Source organism: Nomascus leucogenys, chromosome 1a (assembly GCF_006542625.1).
Source record: "Nomascus leucogenys isolate Asia chromosome 1a, Asia_NLE_v1, whole genome shotgun sequence".
Lineage (NCBI taxonomy): Eukaryota > Metazoa > Chordata > Mammalia > Primates > Hylobatidae > Nomascus > Nomascus leucogenys.
Window position 1 is genome coordinate 6,922,354 of NC_044381.1, and position 21,950 is coordinate 6,944,303.

The 21,950-nt window shown below is 38.6% G+C and overlaps 1 protein-coding gene across 1 annotated transcript in view; it reads left to right on the top strand.

The window, feature by feature from the left end:
- Positions 1 to 6,484: 6,484 nt before the first annotated feature.
- Positions 6,485 to 21,950, top strand: part of IL33 (interleukin 33) — a 48,965-nt gene continuing 33,499 nt past the window's right edge. The window contains exon 1 of the mRNA XM_003273835.2: positions 6,485 to 6,555. The gene's annotated coding sequence lies outside the window, so the exon portion shown is untranslated. The remainder of the gene's footprint in view (positions 6,556 to 21,950) is intronic.

Sequence of the window (21,950 nt, forward strand, 5' to 3'; positions counted from 1 at the left end):
AAAGTTAACAAGGATATTCAGGAATTGAACTCAGCTCTACATAAAGTGGACCTAATAGACATCTACAGAACTCTCCACCCCAAGTCAACAGAATATGCATTTTTTTCAGCACCACACCACACCTATTCCAAAATTGACCACATAGTTGGAAGTAAAGCTCTCCTCAGCAAATCTAAAAGAATAGAAATTATAACAAACTGTCTCTCAGACCACAGTGCAATCAAACTAGAACTCAGGATTAAGAAACTCACTCAAAACCGCTCAACTACATGGAAACTGAACAACCTGCTCCTGAATGACTATTGGGTACATAATGAAATGAAGGCAGAAATAAAGATGTTCTTTGAAACCAACGAGAACAAAGACACAACATACCAGAATCTCTGGGACACGTTCAAAGCAGTGTGTAGAGGGAAATTTATAGCACTAAATGCCCACAAGAGAAAGCAGGAAAGATCCAAAATGGACACCCTAACATCACAATTAAAAGAACTAGAAAAGCAAGAGCAAACACATTCAAAAGCTAGCAGAAGGCTAGAAATAACTAAAATCAGAGCAGAACTGAAGGAAATAGAGACACAAAAAACCCTTCAAAAAATTAATGAATCCAGGAGCTGGTTTTTTGAAAGGATCAACAAAATTGATGGACCACTAGCAAGACTAATAAAGAAGAAAAGAGAGAAGAATCAAATAGATGCAATAAAAAACGAAAAAGGAGATATCACCACCGATCCCACAGAAATACAATCTACCATCAGAGAATACTACAAACACCTCTATGCAAATAAACTAGAAAATCTAGAAGAAATGGATAAATTCCTCGACAAATACACCCTCCCAAGACTAAACCAGGAAGAAGTTGAATCTCTGAATAGACCAATAACAGGTTCTGAAATTGTGGCAATAATCAATAGCTTACCAACCAAAAAGAGTCCAGGACCTGATGGATTCACAGCTCAATTCTACAAGAGGTACAAGGAGGAACTGGTACCATTCCTTCTGAAACTATTCCAATCGATAGAAAAAGAGGGAATCCTCCCTAACACATTTTACGAAGCCAGCATCGTCCTGATACCAAAACCTGGCAGAGACTTAACCAAAAAAGAGAATTTCAGACCAATATCCTTGATGAACATTGATGCAAAAATCCTCAGTAAAATACTGGCAAACCAAATCCAGCAGCACATCAAAAAGCTTATCCACCATGATCAAGTGGGCTTCATCCCTGGGATGCAAGGCTGGTTCAACATACGCAAATCAATAAATGTAATCCAGCATATAAATAGAACCAAAGACAAAAACCACATGATTATCTCAATAGATGCAGAAAAGGCCTTTGACAAAATTCAACAATTCTTCATGCTAAAAACTCTCAATAAATTAGGTATTGATGGGACATATCTCAAAATAATAAGAGCTATCTATGACAAACCCACAGCCAATATCATACTGAATGGGCAAAAACTGGAAGCATTCCCTCTGAAAACTGGCACAAGACAGGGATGCCCTCTGTCACCGCTCCTATTCAACATAGTGCTGGAAGTTCTGGCCAGAGCAATCAGGCAGGAGAAGGAAATAAAGGGTATTCAATTAGGAAAAGAGGAAGTCAAATTGTCCCTGTTTGCAGATGACATGATTGTATATCTAGAAAACCCCATTGTCTCAACCCAAAATCTCCTTAAGCTGATTAGCAACTTCAGCAAAGTCTCAGGATACAAAATCAATGTACAAAAATCACAAGCATTCTTGTACACCAATCACAGACAAACAGAGAGCCAAATCATGAGTGAACTCCCATTCACAATTGCTTCAAAGAGAATAAAATACCTAGGAATCCAACTTACAAGGGATGTGAAGGACCTCTTCAAGGAGAACTACAAACCACTGCTCAATGAAATAAAAGAGGATACAAACAAATGGAAGAACATTCCATGCTCATGGGTAGGAATAATCAATATCGTGAAAATGGCCATACTGCCCAAGGTAATTTATAGATTCAATGCCATCCCCATGAAGCTACCAATGACTTTCTTCACAGAATTGGAAAAAACTACTTTAAAGTTCATATGGAACCAAAAAAGAGCCCGCATCGCCAAGTCAATCCTAAGCCAAAAGAACAAAGCTGGAGGCATCACACTACCTGACTTTAAACTATACTACAAGGCTACAGTCACCAAAACAGCATGGTACTGGTACCACAACAGAGACATAGATCAATGGAACAGAACAGAGCCCTCAGAAATGATGCCGCATAGCTACAACTATCTGATCTTTGACAAACCTGACAAAAACAAGAAATGGGGAAAGGATTCCCTATTTAATAAATGGTGCTGGGAAAACTGGCTAGCCATATGTAGAAAGCTGAAACTGGATCCCTTCCTTACACCTTATACAAAAATTAATTCAAGATGGATTAAAGACTTATATGTTAGACCTAAAACCATTAAAATCCTACAAGAAAACCTAGGCAATACCATTCAGGACATAGGCATGGGAAAGGACTTCATGTCTAAAACACCAAAAGCAATGGCAACAAAAGCCAAAATCGACAAATGGGATCTCATTAAACTAAAGAGCTTCTGCACAGCAAAAGAAACTATCATCAGAGTGAACAGGCAACCTACAGAATGGGAGAAAATTTTTGCAACCTACCCATCTGACAAAGGGCTAATATCCAGAATCTACAATGAACTCAAACAAATTTACAAGAAAAAAACAAACAACCCCATCAAAAAGTGGGCAGAGGACATGAACAGACACTTCTCAAAAGAAGACATTTATGCAGCCAAAAAACACATGAAGAAATGCTCATCATCACTGGCCATCAGAGAAATGCAAATCAAAACCACAGTGAGATACCATCTCACACCAGTTAGAATGGCCATCATTAAAAAATCAGGAAACAACAGGTGCTGGAGAGGATGTGGAGAAATAGGAACACTTTTACACTGTTGGTGGGACTGTAAACTAGTTCAACCATTGTGGAAGTCAGTGTGGCGTTTCCTCAGGGATCTAGAACTAGAAATACCATTTGACCCAGCCATCCCATTACTGGGTATATACCCAAAGGACTATAAATCATGCTGCTATAAAGACACATGCACACGTATGTTTACTGCGGCACTATTCACAATAGCAAAGAGTTGGAACCAACGCAAATGTCCAACAACAATAGACTGGATTAAGAAAATGTGGCACATATACACCATGGAATACTATGCAGCCATAAAAAATGATGAGTTCGTGTCCTTTGTAGGGACATGGATGAAACTGGAAAACATCATTCTCAGTAAACTATCGCAAGGACAAAAAACTAAACACTGCATGTTCTCACTCATAGGTGGGAATTGAACAATGAGAACTCATGGACACAGGAAGGGGATCATCACACTCCGGGGACTGTTATGGGGTGGGGGGAGGGGGGAGGGACAGCATTAGGAGATACACCTAATGCTAAATGACGAGTTAATGGGTGCAGGAAATCAACATGGCACATGGATACATATGTAACAAACCTGCACATTGTGCACATGTACCCTAAAACCCTAAAGTATAATAAAAAATAAAAAAAAAAATAAAAAATAAAAAAAAAGTTTCCAAGACAATTTGTACACTTACTAAAAAAAAAAAAAAAAAGTATATGTCTACAAGTCAGCAAAATTTTAGACAATCACCCATATACCTTGCATCTACCCTGAAAGGAGGAAGTTAATAAGGCAGATTTGGGATTTGGGAAGTAGTGCGGTAGGGGATGAAGAACTATAAAAGTCATAAAACCTGGGGTGACCATATCTCAGTGTTTTCCTATTATTCTGGTCAAATGATTAATAACATTCTTTTCATTCTCAAAAATTTATGACTCAGATGACAAATTATATGGTTACTAGAATAAAGTCTGTATGACTTAACCCTTAGTCGTCCTGCCTTCTAGAGCCATGCTTTCATCTTCATTCAGCTAGCTACTTGAATAGCATGCAGTAACTTGTGGCAGTCCAATGTTACTATTGAGAATAACCAGAAAGGCAGATCAGGAGAGAGCTGCTGAAGCACGAAGGATGAGGGGCTAAGATTCCACGGAGAGATTAGCTAACAGTAGTTAGCTACTTTTCATAATAGTTACAAGAGCATTGGCCAAGGCAGGGAATCTGTATTTTACCAAGGTAGGAGGTCACTGCCAGGAGACAGAGAAATCACTGTTGATTGGTGTTGTGGGAATGAAGAGACAAAATTGGAAATTGGAAGGGCCAAGCCCCCAGCAAGAAGAGAGGGCTGGAGAACTGAACCTACATATAAGGAGTTTCCTCTTCAAAACACTTGCCGAATTATGCAGCTGCATGGGGGTAAAGGCAAAAAAAAAAAAAAAAAAAAAAAATCAGAAAGCCTCTTAAAAGCAGAGCTGTGGTTTTAGCAGCCTTTTTGTTTTTGTTCTTGTTTCATAAAGACACAAGAATTATAGTTCTTGACTGCTGGGAGAAAATTGAATAATTTTTTAAAAATTGTTTCATCCAGGCCAGACACGGTGGCTGATGCCTGTAATCCCAGCACTTTGGGAGGCCAAGGCGGGTAGATCAGAGGTCAGGAGATTGAGACCATCCTGGCTAACACGGTGAAACCCCATCTCTACTAAAAAATACAAAAAATTAGCTGGGCGTGGTGGCGGGCGCCTGTAGTCCCAGCTACTTCGGAGGCTGAGGCAGGAGAATGGCGTGAACCCGGGAGGCGAAGCTTGCAGTGAGCCGAGATCACACCACTGCACTCCAGCCTAGGTGACAGAGCAAGACTCCATCTCAAAAAAAAAAAAGTTGTTTTATCCAAAAAAGAGCATAAGCCAGGGGGACAAAATAGCAGGGGAAAAAAGCAAGATAGTAGAAGCAAATTCAGGTATATCAATAATTACAATAGATGTTCCAGTTCAAAGACAAATGATTGTCAAACTGGTAAAAAAAAAAAACAAAAAACTGTATACTATTTATATGTGACACTTCTTTAATGTAAGGACACAGAAAGTTTGAAAGAAAAAAGATGAAAAGAGATACATTATGTGCATACTAACCGAAAGAATGTTTGCAGAGCTCTGCTAATGGAGAAAGCAGACAAATGGACAAAGCAGACTTTAAGGCATGAAGCATAATTAGAGATAAAAAGAGAAATTTTTGAAATAATGAAGGAGGGTTCAATATACATCATAAAGATACATTATTCATCCTTTGTAATTTCCTCAGTATTTGCAAGAATTCCCGGAGTAGAGTATGCTAATATTCCCTTGGCTGTTCCTTGTCGCCCTTCCCTCCTATTTATTGCACACAGCTCAATTCCTGATTCATTCTTGTCATGTTGGCATCCTGTCTGCTTGCTTCACTGCTTTATCCAAAGGGCAGACAGCCATCTTTCTTCATTACTCACAAACACAACACTATGGCTTGTAGCAGATGATTGCTCAGGTTTGGGGATGTTTAAAGGGGATTACTGCACAGAAAATGAAACAACTTTAAACAAGATAAAAGAGTTCCTTAGTTGTTTTTTCCAAAGGGGACTCCATCACAGTCACATTTTCCCAAGCCTGGTCAGCCATCTATTGCTGTCTCATTTTCTCTTTCCCCTGGATTCCAGAACCCTAACATTCTATCCCTCAATATGCCATGAGAAAAACTAAAAAATTCCTATTTCATTTTACAGTAAACTTTTTTCTGCTGCCCCTTTGTTTCAAGTTCACCCTTCTAATCTTGTAGATTGAATGGCTGTAGGGGCTTGCTAGGGTAACAGTCCATCACAGTATCCTTCTAAGTACAGCAGCAGTCTTCCTTCCAATGTGTGATCTTAGGATGTGGAATCAGTCCAAGTCTTAAAAGAGCATCACTTCACCCCTTTATTTTCTGCTACAGATGCCAAACGAGATAGAGAAAGGGCGAGCAGGAGCAAAATTTCTCATGAGGTGAGAAGAACAACGTCTCATGGGATCTACAGTACAGGATTTGCTTTTGTAAAAAAGTATTATCTTCTGTGAGATTTTTGAGATAAATAGAAAAGATGAACAGTGGGGAGCAGGAAAGCACGTCAGATATGTTGGAATACAGAGTATCTGAGAGCTTGTATTTGCAGACGAGCTGCTTATTACTGATATGACAAAGGGGGTCACAAATTTCTATTATAAAGGAATTTGGAAGAATAAACTGATCTCTTAATGAAGTTTGTAAGTTAAGAAGCCAACGGCCAAAAGTGAATATATAAATGGCAAAAGAATTTCAAAATGAACAGTGCTGAAGTTGAAGTTTAGGAGTTCAACTCCAAAGAGAGCCAAAACGTAAAGTTTAGGGGCAGAAGAAGAATCATAATTGCTGGGAGGACACAGAAAGTAATGAGCCTTAGGCGTTGACAGAACTGTAACTCTGTTGGCTCTTTACATGAGATTTTAAGCCTGCTAAAATCTCACCCGCCCAGATCTCCCTTCTAAGGCAATTTGGGTCTCTGCCAAACTTTGGTTAATAAAGAGTCTACAGACTCCTGCGAACACAGAGCTGGAGCTCTTCAGGGAAGAAATCAAAACAAGATCACAAGGTAAGACTGAATATTCTGGGAGATTTTTAGTCAGATTTTGCAAAGTAAAACTTTGGGAACCATGGAGAACTGTGTTTTTTTTTTTTTCCTGAAAAATAATTCATAAGGCCAATTTGTTATTATTGCTAATAGCAGTAAAAGTCAATGACAATAACTGTTATTAATTTATAACTCCATTTGCTTTCCTTTGGGTGATTTGTAAAGTTAATAAATTGCTAAAACAGATTGTAATAGTTTTTATAGTAAATTCTGCCCCCTCCATGAAACTTTATTTTATTTTATTTTATTTTATGTTTTTTAAGAGATGGGATCTTGCTCTGTAGCGCAGGCTGGAGCACAGTGACGTGATCCTAGCTCACTGCAGCCTCCAACTCCTGAGCTCAAGCAATCATCCCATCTCGGCTTCCCAAGTAGCTGGAACTACAGGCACATGCCACTATGCCTAGGTAATTTTTTTAGTTTATGTAGAGATAGGGTCTTTGCTTTGTTGCCAGGCTGGAAACTATAAAGCAAGTTGATAATTCTACTTCTAACTCCTAATGCTTACTCAAGACAAACATGCTTGCAATTGTTTACAAGTGGTTTTCAGTAAAAGGGGGACATTGCTAAGCGTGGTGTTTCAAGCCTGTAATCCCAACATTTTGGGAGGCCGAGGTGGGTGGATCGCCTGAGGTCAGGAGTTCGCAGCCAGCCTGGCCAAGAGGGTGAAACCCTGTCTCTACTAAAAATACAAAAACAATACAAAAAAACCCACGAGGTGGGCGTGGTGGTGGGCACCTGTAATCTCAGCTACTCGGGAGGCTAAGGCAGGAGAATCGCTTGAACCCAGGAGGTGGAGGTAGCAGTGAGCCAAGATCATGCCATTACACTCCAGCCTGGGTAACAAGAGCTAAATTTCATCTCCGAAAAAAAAAAAAAAAAAAAAAGTTAAAGGGGAACAAACATGTAATTGTCCAATGGGCTTTTCCTGCCCACTGCACAGACAAAACCAATTAACTGAAACCATGGCATGGCAGTGAAGAGTTTAATTGACACAGGGCCAGCCAGCCATGCCACAGAGGATTCAGAGTTATTATTCAAATCTCCCCAAAAATTTGGAGGCTAGGGTTTTTCAAGGTTAGTTTGACGGGCAAAGGGCTTAGGGGAATAGGTGCTGCTGATTGGTTGGGAATAAAATCACAGGCATGTGAAAAATGGTCCTCGTGTATGCACTGAGTCTATTTCTGGGTGGGAGCCACAGAGGAGTCACTGGTCATCAGAAATGCAAAAGCCTGAACAGACATCTCTAAAGGTCAATCTTAGCTTATACAATAGTGATGTTATTTACAGTAGTCACTAGGGAAGTTGCAAATCTTGTGACCTCCAGAGTAATGGCTAGTAATCATTTTACTATGCCTACATCTTAGCAGAATTCAGTCCCCTCTCAAACTCCTAATTTGGTGGTCTTTCATTATTTTTACCAAGGTGGTTTACTTTTGGTGAAGGGTTATTATCATTTAAACCATACACTAAATTTCTCCCAAAGTTAGCTTGGCCCAAGCCCAGGAATGACCAAGGGCAATATGAAGGTTAAAAGCATGATGGGGTTGGTTAGGTCAGATCTCTTTCAGTGTCATAATTTTCTCACTGTTATTTCTCACTGTCAGTTTCAAATACAAGAATTGAGAGGTACCATCCCCTCAAAAATAAACTTTTGTGGAAAAACAAGGAATGGATACCCTAAGTGAAGAAATTCAAAAGCTCATCAGTTTTGCTACTATTCTTCATTTACAGACTTTCCTTTGAAGGTTGTTTTCTTTTCTTTATTCCTTGCTTTCTGCCTCCTCACAATTTTCTCTGCCTTTTCTTTCCACACATGAATATATGCCTCCAGACTATTTTAATTAAGAAAATAGCACAAATCCAAAAGTATGTCCTGCAGCTGCATACAAGTCAGAGACTTGAGAGTGAAGTGTCTAGGGCGAAGACCCGTACTTCCTCCTCTGCACTGTGCTTCTCCCGCCTGAAGCATCCTTCTGTGACACACTGGGGTCCTATACTGTTTCCAACATTCTTACTTATTACTTCTCAAATTTGCCTTTTGAATACTTAATGCTCCTCTTTTGATTTCTACCCAGAAAATGTACCTCTCTGAGTTCAGAAAACTTCAGAATCCTCTATTTCCCAAAGTTTAGGGTTGTTGAACTGAATCACACAGCTCGGTAGTGTCTGAAACAGTTAAGAACTCCTAGCACAAGCATCACACTTTCCTGAGCTCAAATTTCACATTTTCTCCATTCTTCTCTGAAAGGATCCTGGACCTTCTACCAATCTTTGATTGGTTACTTCATAATTGATTTCCTAAGCAACCTAGATGTTTATCTATTTCCCATCGTTGTTTAGCTTACAGTATCTACAGCCAGAAAGCACCTCTTTCCCTTTCCCTTTCCCATTTATAGACAGAAAAGAATCCTGAGGCAAACTTTCACTTAGGGGTTCAAATAGCCAGAACTGAAAATAAGGGAAGAGATTGAGAAACAGGAAATGTCACTCTTGGCCAGGGTTTCCCAGTGATTAAGGAAACAGAGCTTACGACTAACTTCGGGGAAATAGACATGAAATTCAATTGTGAAAAGTTAAGCTCCATCAGGGAATTAAATCAATACAGGGAAATACTGAAGAGGGGTCAGCATTGAGAGAATATATATATTCTCCCTATATATATATATTTTCTCCCTTATGTATATGTCCCCATATATATATGTCCCCATATATATATACTCCATTTATATATATATACTCCATTTATATATATATACTCCATTTATATATATATATATATATATATGTCTACATCAGAAAATATATACGTCAGTAAATCTGATACCATAAGAGTTTTTCTGGAGATGTGAGTCAGACTGTGCCAAAATCAATGTACCTTTCATTCAAGTTGAAATTTTGGCAAACATGGTGGAAATCAAGAGGGTCACTGGAATTCACCTTCTTTGTATCTCAGTTTGTAGCAGAACATTTAGAAACATTAAGACCAAATATAAACTTCTGGAACAGCAGAAAGAAATGGACCTTAATTCTATCAACAACAAAATGATTGGGTTGGGTTCAAGAACTTCAGGAAATCATGGTAGAACCTCTAATCTCTTCGGTTTCCTGTAGGTTCTCTGGTGCTGATGTCTGCAAGCAAAAGTAACTTTTAAGGGGACACAACCTTAGTGGGCCTCAAAAAGTTCAGGCAAAGTTCAGTATGCAGGGAGTGGTAAGAGGGAATGAGGAATTGGGGGCACTTCCTCCCTATAGCGGACTCCTGGAACATGCTGCTCATGTTATTATTGGTAGATTACAGTATACCTATGAAGGTATTTATTTTTGTCTTGTATTTTTTAAGTGAAGAGTGCAATATAGCATAATAGTAAAAACACAAATTTTTAGAGGCAGTCAGTCCTCCAGTCCATCATCCATCATTGACCAGCTGTGTAATTTTGGATCTTACTTAACTTTCCCGAACCTGAATTTTTTTCTCTTGTGTAAAATGTGAAACAAACAAGCAACAAAATCCCACTCAAGACAGGTGTTGTGATGGGTAAAACATGTTAGAAGCAGTCATCAAAGGTAATTTATTAATCACTGACCATTTACTAAAAGTGAGACATTTATCTTCCACATTATCCCTCACAGCACCTCTGTGAGGTAAATATTATCTCCATTTATGAAATTAAGACAGTGGAATTTGAAAAGATTGTAGCACTAACCCAAAATCATAAAGTCAGTAAATTTCAGATCAGAGATTAAAGTCCAGGGTCAGGTCCCATTAAGAAAAAAGAACTAAAGAACAATTCCAAACTACTTCATTTAGTGCATCTCTAATCCTCTTTGTGAAGCTATTTTTTTATTCAAAGTTTCCATCATTTTTAAATATGAAAATATTAATGAAGTGACATTAAAACCTTCTATCTATTTGCTTCAGGGCTACATTCACCTGTTGCCTGAGGGAAAGAGTTCCTGCCAGCCATCGTTCTCTTCTGTAACTTTTTTTTGCCATTCCCATTGCTATTTCCAGAACTAAGGGGAAGTTCACCTACAAACTTGGCTGAGTGCTTTACTTTTAATCAGCACCCAGTTTACATCTAATTCCCCTCCACTTTGAACATTCCATAAATTAAACGATTGTCATAATTTTCCCTAGCCATATTAGTGCATCTGAGACCTTTTGCAATGGTAAGAATGTTTTGCTCATTATTTCCCACATAGTTCCTGGCAAAGATTCAGTGTTTCCTTAGAGTTTAACAGAACTTCTTAGTTTTGTGTGTCTGTTGTGCTCAAATCTCAGCCACTCTAACTTCTTAGCCTGCTGACTTACTATTGACAATTGTTTAAGAAATGCTCTTTAAGCTGTTTGTAATTTCTTTTCAGAGGACTATATGCTTTTTTCCACTTGTTCTTTTCTTTGGAGAATTGTTAGACCCAAACATGAACTTCCTCAAATCTGAATTTATTAGTTCCAAAGTTTTTCCTCCCTAAATTTTATTTTTCCATTATCTCTTATATATATATATTATTTGTCCACATTCTTTAGCAATCCTGTTTAACAATACTTGATCAGTAGTCAGCATAACTCCTTCATATTTGTAAATTATTGTTGTTATTATTATTATTATTATTATTATTATTTATTTTTGAGACAGAGTCTGTCACCCAAGCTGGAGAGCAGTAGCTCAATCACAACTCACTGCAGCCTTGACATCCTGGGCTCAGGCTATCCTCCCACCTCAGCCTCCTAAGTAGCTGAGACCACAGGCGTGTGCTGCCTCACCTGGCTAATTTTTTTATGTTTTGTAGAAATGAGGTCTTACTATGTTGCCCAGGATGATCTCAAACTCCTGGGCTTAAGTAATCCTCCTGCCTCAGCCTCTCAAAGTGCTGGGATTACGGGTGTGAGCCACTGTGCCTGACCCATAATTGTTAAGTTTCCTTTAGTAATATTTCATTCTAAACTTTTGAACAAGTTTCAGGCACAGAAATAAGTATCAATATTCATTCTGATGTAATTTAGTGACTATCTCCAGCTTCCTGTTTTTTCCCCATAAGAAAAAAGGTCCATATTACCTGAATGTATGGTGGCATTATTTTTTCTTCACTGACTTCTTCAAGAGCCATATGGTTTGTGGAAACTTAATCATAATTGTCAGTATGTGGTGGTCATTTAATATAAAAAATTAGATGCTATTAACTCAAAGGAGTATAAGCTGTTTTACAAAAAATGTTTGGGGGATACCATGCCTAGGACATGACAGGTAATGCTTACATCTGGCTGTCCAATTATTATTACTTTTCATTATGTCAAGTGGAAGAATTTCTGCTCAGTGCTATAAGGCCCGTGAAAGCAGATTCAACATTTAGAAGCATTAAGGTCATCTGCACTGTGATGTGACAAAAAAATATATTTTTAAGTCTTTATATTTCTTAATTCATAAAAGTATAAAACTTAGAAGTCTATTAGTTTGTCAGCATCCAATTTTTTTCTAGGCATTTATGGCAAAAGCTGGTAAAAGAGCATCTGGGCTTAGACCCATTGGTTCTCCCTACTATCTAGGTAGAAACATGCAGCAACTAGTAACCTCTAGAATGGCAGTTCACTGTACCTATTTTATGAAAAGTCTCTTGGCAAAGGAAAGGCTACGAGTTATATTTATTTCTCTGTGCATCAGTGGGTACACTCAAGAAGAAGTCATATCTGTCCAGAGTGGGAAAATAATGTAGCCTTATCTATGGGGAGAAGAGAGGTGTTTAACAGAGTCTTTTCACTTTAGTAGCTTTCACACTAAGCCCAGCTACCAGCTAAGTAAGGCTGAGCCAACTAAGAATTCCACAGAGAAATAATGAAGTCAGCAATTTGGGGAATAGCTGGAGCAGCCCATGAAGGAGGCAAAGTGAAAAGCTTGTCATACCATGCTGGTCAAGCTTTCAGACCTTTGAGTTGCATTTTCAGATCACCACGCAAGGCAGTTCTGTTAAAACTTTATGGAAATGAAATATCCAGGGTGTAGATTGTGGCTTATTTTATTCAGATAAATGACCAGGAAGTTTCATATCTATGAGAAGAAAGCCTCTGTACTCTTAAGTTTTAAATGGCTTGTAATAATCACATTTAATTTCATCTAACAGTGTTGTGTGTTAGCAGGCAGCCATTTGGTTGTACAAGAAAATCTCATGCTTTCTAACAGGTGATATTCAAAATATTTAATAGCTGGCATGGCGTTAGCAAAGACAAGTAAGAAAGGAACCAGCCTTGCAGCGTACCAGCTAAATACCAGCATTGAGAGGGACTCTCATTTTGGCTTTTGACTATGCCAGCTGAGTTGAATGGTGTGGCAGTGAAAGTGTTGGGGAATATATTACATGCTTTATAAAACTTTTAATAACCTGTTCTATAATATCAGTTATTTCTCACTATTCAATAAGCATATCTCAAACACAAGAAAAAAAGCCTGCAAAAGTTATGCTGTCTGTAACTTTAGTCTTGGCACAAGGAAAAACTTTCACATATTTTTTGTTTTAGTCAAATTGTCACAATTTAGCACATGGAATCCCCTTTATACTAGCTCACTTGTTCTTTTAAAATATAACCACAGAATTTTAAATAATGCATTCCTGCTTTCAGACAGCAATTTCTTTTTAATTTTGAAAGTGTTGATGTTGTATTAACTGACTTTTTTTTTACTTGGTAGCTACATTTGTTCCTGGAGGATAGGGAAGTTTGCTTAACAGTTGACTTTATGAGTAGAATGTTAACTGAAGATTGATTTTCTTTCTTTCAAGCTTTTTAATTAAGAAATATATCATACACATAAACTAATATATGGAATGCATATGTAAATGTAAGTTCTGGAGAAAAATAATAAAACAAATACCAATACCTGTGTATTTATCATCCAGTTTAAAAAATATAATATTCCTTATACCTTTGAAGGCTCCTCTGTGTCACTATCTAATTGCATCTCCTTTGGTTTCCCCCAGAGGTAGCAACCAAGAATTTGTGTTTATTTTTCCTTCCTTTACTTTAGGATTTTATGAAGTTTGATTTTCAAAGTCTTGGCAAGTCATTTCATTTTGTCACTATTTGTCCTACAATGACTTAAGGCATGATTTACATGTATATGATATTCATAGTCATTTTATAGACAAATTTATATACACAAAAATTTTTTGTAAACAAACATAGCTGATGCTTTACTGTTTTGCAAAAATAGAATAGTAAAACAGTACTATTACTGGTAATCTGCACTTTTTTAAAAAAAAAGAGTACCTCAAAGAGTTACTTATAAGTTTTTAAAATCTTGTTCTGATACAAAAGATTTTGTGTATTTTTTCTATTTTTTGATATATCATGCTTTTCTATCAAATATAATATTATTTTCTTGATTTTTAGCACAGGAATTTACATATCCATGTTTTACTAAAATTTTCTTTAAAACATAACGTTATTTAAACATTAAATGTTTAAACAATTCAATCATAAAGATATTATTAAGGCAATGTCCAGAATACATTAGTTGTTTGCCATTTCTTTTAAGGATTTAGAAAAAGTCAATGCAGATTATACTTACATGAAAAATAAAGATAATTTATATCACTTGATATACTTTTAGCTGCAACTGGGGAACCCAGAACTGAACAAGGCTTAAAACTTAAGGACACTTTTTGCTCACTTAATCAGAAGTTTAGTCGGGCAGTCTCAGAGTTGGTGTCAAAAATCAAGGATATCATCAAGGACTCAGGGTCTTCCCACCCTTCTACTCTACCATCCTGAGAGCATCTATGATCTCTCTTCATGGGAAAAGATGGTTGACCCAGCTCTGAGCATCAGATACTCAGAGGAGCCGAAGGAGTAGAAACCAAGAAGCGCTTGCTCCTCACATGCCCCTTATTTCAAGGAGAAAAATGTTCCCAGAAGTCCCAGGCCAACCCCTTCTCTTGGTCCTAAATTTTAGAGACTAAAGTCCTTCTTTCCCTATTTATATAAGCACTTAATTCATCCTTTCAGAAACTCCTCTTGTTATTCCTTGTTATTTCCTAAAGCTGCCTTCAGATGAAGGCTCCCAGAATCAATTCCAGTAGCATCTAGTAGCATATCTATGTAGTGGGAATAGAACTTAGCCACACTTTCACTGGCTTTAACCATATAACTGTAAAATCTGGAATAAATATCCTATTACTGTTTTATGTGTTTGAGAAATGTGCCATACCCAAATTAGCCTGCTTTTCTACACAGGAACTAATTTAAAGATATATATTGCATTCTGTTTTGAAGATGGGTATCAAAATCCAAAGCTTTGCCATCTGAAAATCTCATGCTTCTCTTTCAAAACAAACAGCAAATCAGCTGATAGGATTTAGAGTACTGCCCAAAGAACTATTCTTGTTAGCATCTGTAATTAAGTCATGCAAACCACTTTAGGCTTTAGAATCTGGGTACTATTCCCAGAATCAAAAGTGATTTAATAGGCAAGTTCTTATCCTTGGTTAAGCAATCTGTTTGATTGTATTGTTGCCAATTACAAATGCTTTCCTAGTTTTTGGCATGTATTTGTGGTGAAATATGTATAGAAATAATTTTTCATGCATACATGCACGTACATGCAATAGTATCTTTTCATGAACAAACAGGGTGATACATTTTGATATATCAGCATTACCTTGCCGATTGCTTTCCTTTGTGGATCTAAGGTATGAACTTTTCAGAAAGCAAACCAAGCCAGGTCCAAAGCAGTGAACTCCAGCAGAATAGATTTGTTTTTTACAGTTTTGTGAATTTATTTGACCTACTGACTCAGGTATATATAATACATGCTGTGGCTTAGCACCTGCCTTTCCCCTGTGTATTTCTCAGCAAAGCCTTTGTATATGCTGAGATTTGCACCCACCTCTTGTTACCCTCACCACCTTCTACAGAATGCTGTGCCAGAACTGATTTCCATGACTCAGATTTAATCACATTTTCTAAAACTTTCTCACACTACCCTCACACTGTGTTATAAGCTAGAAGGAAACAAATCAAGACTGCATGCCCTTTCCCCCATCCAAAAAATGTGAGCAGTTTCATTGGTTCCTGGTGATGGGATATTGCACTGTATAAGAATGTATTCAAACAGTTACTAAATTTTATACGTGAAACATAAGGAATCACCAAAAAGTTCCATGATAAACTGAAATTCTACTTTTCTTCACATTTTGTTTTTCTTTGTTGTTGCTGAATAAAGAAATGGCAGCAGGATAGAGGGAAGAGCAGTCACAACTATTGCTCTGTGAGTTGAGAGACCTGAGTTCTGGTCCTGGCTCCACCATATACCCATTTACTAGCTGTGTGACCTTGGGGAAGACCCTTCGCCTGCTCTGAGTGGCACTTTCCTCATCTGTAAAATAAGGAGTTTTAGGCCACTTCTGCAGTTTTTAATAATGCTCAGTTGACTGCAAGATACACCTTGGTTCTGCAAATATCAAATGTTTATTTCACAAGTTCTAGGGCTACTCTAAGACTGTAAACTTCCATCCATATTGGATGGGTGATTTTTTTCCTCCGCCAAATAGTTTTATTGTCCTCAGTGACTGACATTACAATCTTCTCTTTTCTTTTTCCTTTTGAAACAAGGTCTCACTCTGTCACCCAGGGGCTAGAGTGCAGTGATGTGATCACAGCTAACTATAGCCTGAACCTCCCTAGCTCAAGTGACCCTCCTACCTTATCCACCTGAGTAACTGGGACCGTAGGCACATACCACCATGCACAGCTAATTTTTCTTTTTTATGTTTTGTAGAGATGAGGGCTCATTATGGTGCCCTGGCTGTTCTCACTTTTTTTCTTTAATATTCTGCAATTTCATAACTAATATATCAAGATGTGGATTTTTCTTCTTTCTCTTTTTAGAGACAAGGTTTGGCTCTGTAACCCAGGCTGGAGGGCAGTGACATGATCCTAACTCACTGCAGCCTCAAACTCCTGGGCTCAAGCAATCCTCCCACCTCAGCCTACCTACCAGCTGGGACTACAGGTGTGTGCCACGACACCCAGCTAATTTTTTTAATTATTTTTTTTTTGTAGAGATGGGGTCTCACTATGTTGCCCAGGCTAGTCTTAAAACTCCTGGTCTCAAGAGATCATCCCACCTCAGCTTCCAAAAGTGCTGGGACTATAAGGCTTGAGCCACCACCCCCAGCCCTTTCTTTCTTTCTATCTGCTTGAAATTCATTGAAACTCTTAGATCTAAGGATTAGGATCTTTCAACAATTCTGGAATGTTGTCAGCCATTATTTCTTTAAATGTTGTTCCATCTCTGTTCTAGCATCTCCTTCTACCATTCCAAATAGACATAAAACTGTTATTTTTCTTCCAAGTCTTTTACCCTGTTTTCATATTTTCCACCTCCAAGTATCTCTGGATTGTTCTCTAGGTCGCTGACTCTTTTCACTTGTGTTTAATCTTCTGTTTAATTGAACCATTGAGTTTTAATTTCAGTAATATATCTTTTATGTCTAGATATTCTATTTGGATCTTTCTCAAATATACAGGTTCACTGTTCATATTTTCAGTCTTTTAGAATACTATCTAACAATATTAAAATCAGTTTTTCTGCTACCTGTTCCTTTTGTGGGTTCTCACCATGGTGTCTAGTATTCTTGTTTGCTTTGCAAATCTTGACGACAGACTACTCATTTGTCCTGAAGGCTTTTCTGTGGAAATGCTTGGTGGCTTGTGTAGCGGCTGAGTTCTTCAAGATAAGATTTGTATTTGCCTTGGGGCACTGCCAACGTAAAACTACTTTATACTTAATTCTCTATTTCAGGCTTTCGGAAGCACACAAGTAGTTTGATTTCAGACTACATATCCATGCAGGGGCTGACTTGTCCTGAGAAGATAAATTCTGAGAGATACATGTTTCCTTCCAGCAAGGGCTGGAGTTGAGACAGACAAGGTTTCTGGCTATTCCCTTCTGCCGAGTTTATTTATCTTGATCACCCTTCTATTGTGAATGTAGCCCTTTGAGAGTCCAGGTTTATGCAGAAGTTTCCTGTTAGACTTCCCATCTTAGACATATCCTGAGCTTTATCTCCTGGCCCTGATTCTTTATGTAATTCTTCCTCTTTGTCTCTAGGATATAGTAGACAACTAAAAAAAAAGCCAAGGTTGCTAGCCTCCCATTCATGCCCCCTCAATGTTGTTTGAAAAGATACTTAAAAACACATCTTGCAGCATTTTTATTGTTTTTATCAGGAGGGCTGTTCACGGTAACTAATCCATTATTATGCTGGAAACAGCATATTTCATTAAATAACTTTATAATGAGTAAATATAAATGTAAACTTATGAAGCATATTTATATTAATAAGTTAATGATTTTGTCTTCTGTTATCTATTAGGCTTCCATGCAATATTCTTTTTTCAGAAAAGGATTCTACTCTTTACAAAGTTTTGAAAACTTCTTCCAACCATTAAGTGTAATGCTTTCTCCTTATGATGCTACTAAATCTTCTGTAGCTTGACTACCACTGATGGTATATGAACTGGGCCTCAGTCTATCGCCCTCCTTACAGGGTCAAATAATTCAGGTGGAATGGGCCTAATGACATATTTTCAAACTTTTAGTTTTGTTTTCTTACCAGTAAAACCTCTTCTACCTAGAAAACTTTCTAGATAGGGGTTTTCTGCTCTGGATGCAGGGGCTAGGGAGGAAGATCTGGATGCAACGGATTTGGATTCCTCCACCCCTTTCTGAAGTACCTCATGAACTCTGAAAATGTTTGCTTGGGGTTTCAGCTATGAGGCCTTGGGCATTTACTTGATCCCACTGTACCTCAGTTTCCTCATATATAAAAGAGGGATAATAATAATGCTACCCTAACAAGACTGCTGTAATAATTGAATAAGTTAAATATGTGAAGCACTACAGTTCTTGGCACATAGTAAACACTATATAAGGGCTAATTGTAAAAAATACAGGAGAGCTAGACATGGTGGCTTATACCTCTAATCCCAGCACTTTGGGTGACCAAGGCAGGAGGATCGCTTGAGGCCAGGAGTTCAAGGTTGCAATCAGCTATGCACTTCAGTCCTGGTTACAGACCAAGGCTCTGTCTCTAAAATAAAAAACGAAAACAAAAAAAGGAGAATTTTTATTTAACTCTACATGCTCTTGCTAAATATTTCATACTCCTTTGAATTTTTATAAGATTCAAAATTTTTACATTACTTGTCCAATTTTATGTAAAATGCATTTAAAAAGTAAAAGAAGAAAATGATCTCAACTTTAGAGTTAAACTAAAACCAAAGGTCTTTATGTTCCATGTTGTTGTTTTTTTTCCATACACTGCTTTCTTCTAGCAGTGAGAGCTTTCTGAATCCATTAAACAACAGCCAGGCATGGTGGCTCACAGCTGTAATCCCAGTGCTCTGGGAAGCCAAGGTGGAAGGATCACTTGAGGCCAGGAGTTCGAGACCAGCCTGCGCAACAAAGCGAGACCCTGTCTCTACAAAAATAAAAAATTAGCCGGGCGTTGTGGCACACACCTGTATTCCTAGCTACTTGAAGACTGAGGCAGGAAGATCCCTTGAACTTAGGAGTTCAGTGAGGCTATGATCATGCCACTGCCCTCCAGCCTAGGTGACAGAGCAAAACACTGACTCAAAAAAAAAAAAAAATCAGCTTTCAGATATTTGGGTACTAAAGAAAAAAACTTTTAAACACACACAAAAAAACAAAAAATGCTGCAGACTCTGTGGGCTTTTCTTTTCACTGTAATTTTGTCCTGCTGTAAGGTTAGTAGAAAGGAGAAGAGGAGATCACAAGGCTGAGGCAGAATTTGTATGTTTTCTGAGGATGGTACCTTTGTGTGAATAAGCGGCTAGTGCAGCTGCCAGTATAGAAGGGGCCCTGGAAGAAGGAAATAAACGGGCTAAATGTGGAACCTGTACAGGAGCACAGGAAAGAGTCAAGGAGGAAAATGCTGGCTTTCACATACTCTCCTTGTTTTGAAGACAAGGAAACTGAGACCTGAGAGCTGTAGGGACTTGAGGGAAAGGAGAAAATCCTAGGTCTAAGCTTGGGAAGGGGAGGCCAATTTACCTTTGCTTCTTCAAAGATTACTACAGACTTGATCCACTGGGGCCCCCAAAGTATGTGAGGCATGGGCGGGGGCCCAGGAGGGGAATAAAGCAACTTGAACTGAATAATTTGAAATGTTCAGTCACACTAAAACTTCAGAGCCACAGGACAGCTGGAAAGTCAGCTTTTAAAAATGCTTTACAAAGAGCACTGACCCAAGAACAAGAAGACGTGAGTTCTATTAGACTGAAGCATTTAAGACTGTCATTTCTGTAAGTCAAAATGGTGAAGTAGTGCCAACTTCATAACAGCTCAACCAGGGAATCTACCTCCACTGCTCTGCAGATCTTTGGGATTTGGGTAGGGTCTCCACATCTGTCTAGTGGATGATGCCTGCCTTACTTAGTTTACAGGGTTTCTGTAAGGACTGATCCAAATTACAGAACATTTACTGAGTGCCTGCTGTGGATAATTTCTGGGGAAATAAAGATGACTAAAGCACAACCCTTGTTCCCAAGGACCTAGCAGTGGAGGAGGTAGGAAAACAAAGAGAGCTGGATATATTATTATATATACAATAGATATGGAAGGGAGAGAGGAAACAATAAAGTCGGCTTGATTGTGGGTTGTCAGGGAGATCAAAACATTTGAATTGGCCTCCAACGGTTAAACAGAGTTTCCCAGACTAAGGGATGAGTTAGCACTACCAAGAGGAAGTTTGAGCAAAGCCATGGAGGTGTGCAAGTGCATGGTGAATTGAGGAACGGTAAACAGTCTAATTGGTCTAAATGTAGAGAGTATGGAGGGAGGGGTAAGTAAGGTTGGAAAGGTTGATGGGGCAGGTAGTGCCAATGTATAGAAATGGCTGGATAAGACCACATCCAGGAAAACCATGGCAAAGCACAGAAGTGCTTTACAAATGATAAGTACTGTTTACCTTAAAGACATAAAAGAAAGCTTCCCTAAAATCTCACACTATCCCTCCCTCTTCTCACGAGGGGTTTGGCTTGAGTCATAGATTGATCAACTAGATATCTTTATAGAGTATTTCCTTTCCCTAGGAGAAGTGTTCTCCCCAGGATCCAGGAAAGTGGCAGATGGAAACTTTCAGAGTGGTGGAGGGTAGGGGACAGGAAGTGATCCAGATTGGGTGAGGAGGGTGCTGTCTCATTGTTCCCCAAACTTCTATCTTCCCTTCTTCCATATCACGTATTCTAATCTCCATTAAGAAAGAAATGAAACTGCTACACCCAAAGGAGTAGAGGATTGGTGTGACACCCTCCCCTGTGCTCCCACCTCCCGCTTCTCCTCCACTTCTGCCCCTTTGCAAAATCTCCCAGAATGAAGTCATATTGTGTTGGCAAACTTAGTCATAATCCCTATTTCCTCTACCTATCAGCCAGGACCTGTCTTCTTCCACTGGTTCCACTGGTATTGCTTCCAGCACCTAGCAATATGTTCCTTCATCCCACTATATCCTCACAGATCCTCTTCCCATTCAAGAGAAACCAAGCTTGACAAGGAGATGAATCAAATATAAGGTCCTGGGATTCAATTATGCCCCATTCTACCAATGTTCTCCATGAACTGAGAGAAAGAGCCAGATAGCCCTAATATCAGATTCTGGCTTTGCTACTTCTTACCTATGTGATGTTTTGCAAGATCCACTATTTCTTCACCTCTAACAGGGAGACAATCATATCCAAACTCCAGAATCACAGTGACATTAGAGATAATATATGTAGAGCATCAGTCTTACAGAAGACACCAAACACTGTAGCTACTACTATCATCATTATCACCATCACCACAACCACCATTATTAAGCATCTGAATTAATGCGGACTCCTGGCTGGTCTCATCCCTTCCCTCTTATTGCCCTCCATCTGTTTCTCACATGATAGTCACAGCACTAGTTTAAAAATAAAAATCAAATCACATCCCATGTTACTCAAAACCCTTCTTTGGCTTCTCAATGCACTCTGAATGAAATCCAAGCTTCTTCCTTTGGCCTCCAGGGCCCAGCCCAACCGAGCTTCTGTCCCATTCTGTCTCCGGCCCCTTCACATTATGGTCTCCCCATTGCCAGCTCTGCTCCAGCCACACTAGCACTCTCTGTTCACTGAGCACTGCGGCTTCTGTCCATCTCAGGGCCTTTGCCCTGAGGTTTTCTCTTCCCTGTGTCTGTTCCCTTTCATATGTTCCTCACGCCCTTTGGCTGCAGTTTAAATGTCACCTTCTCTGACTACACTACCTTAGTACCATTCTACTTTATCTTCTTTACCAGTCCAATTCTTTTTTATC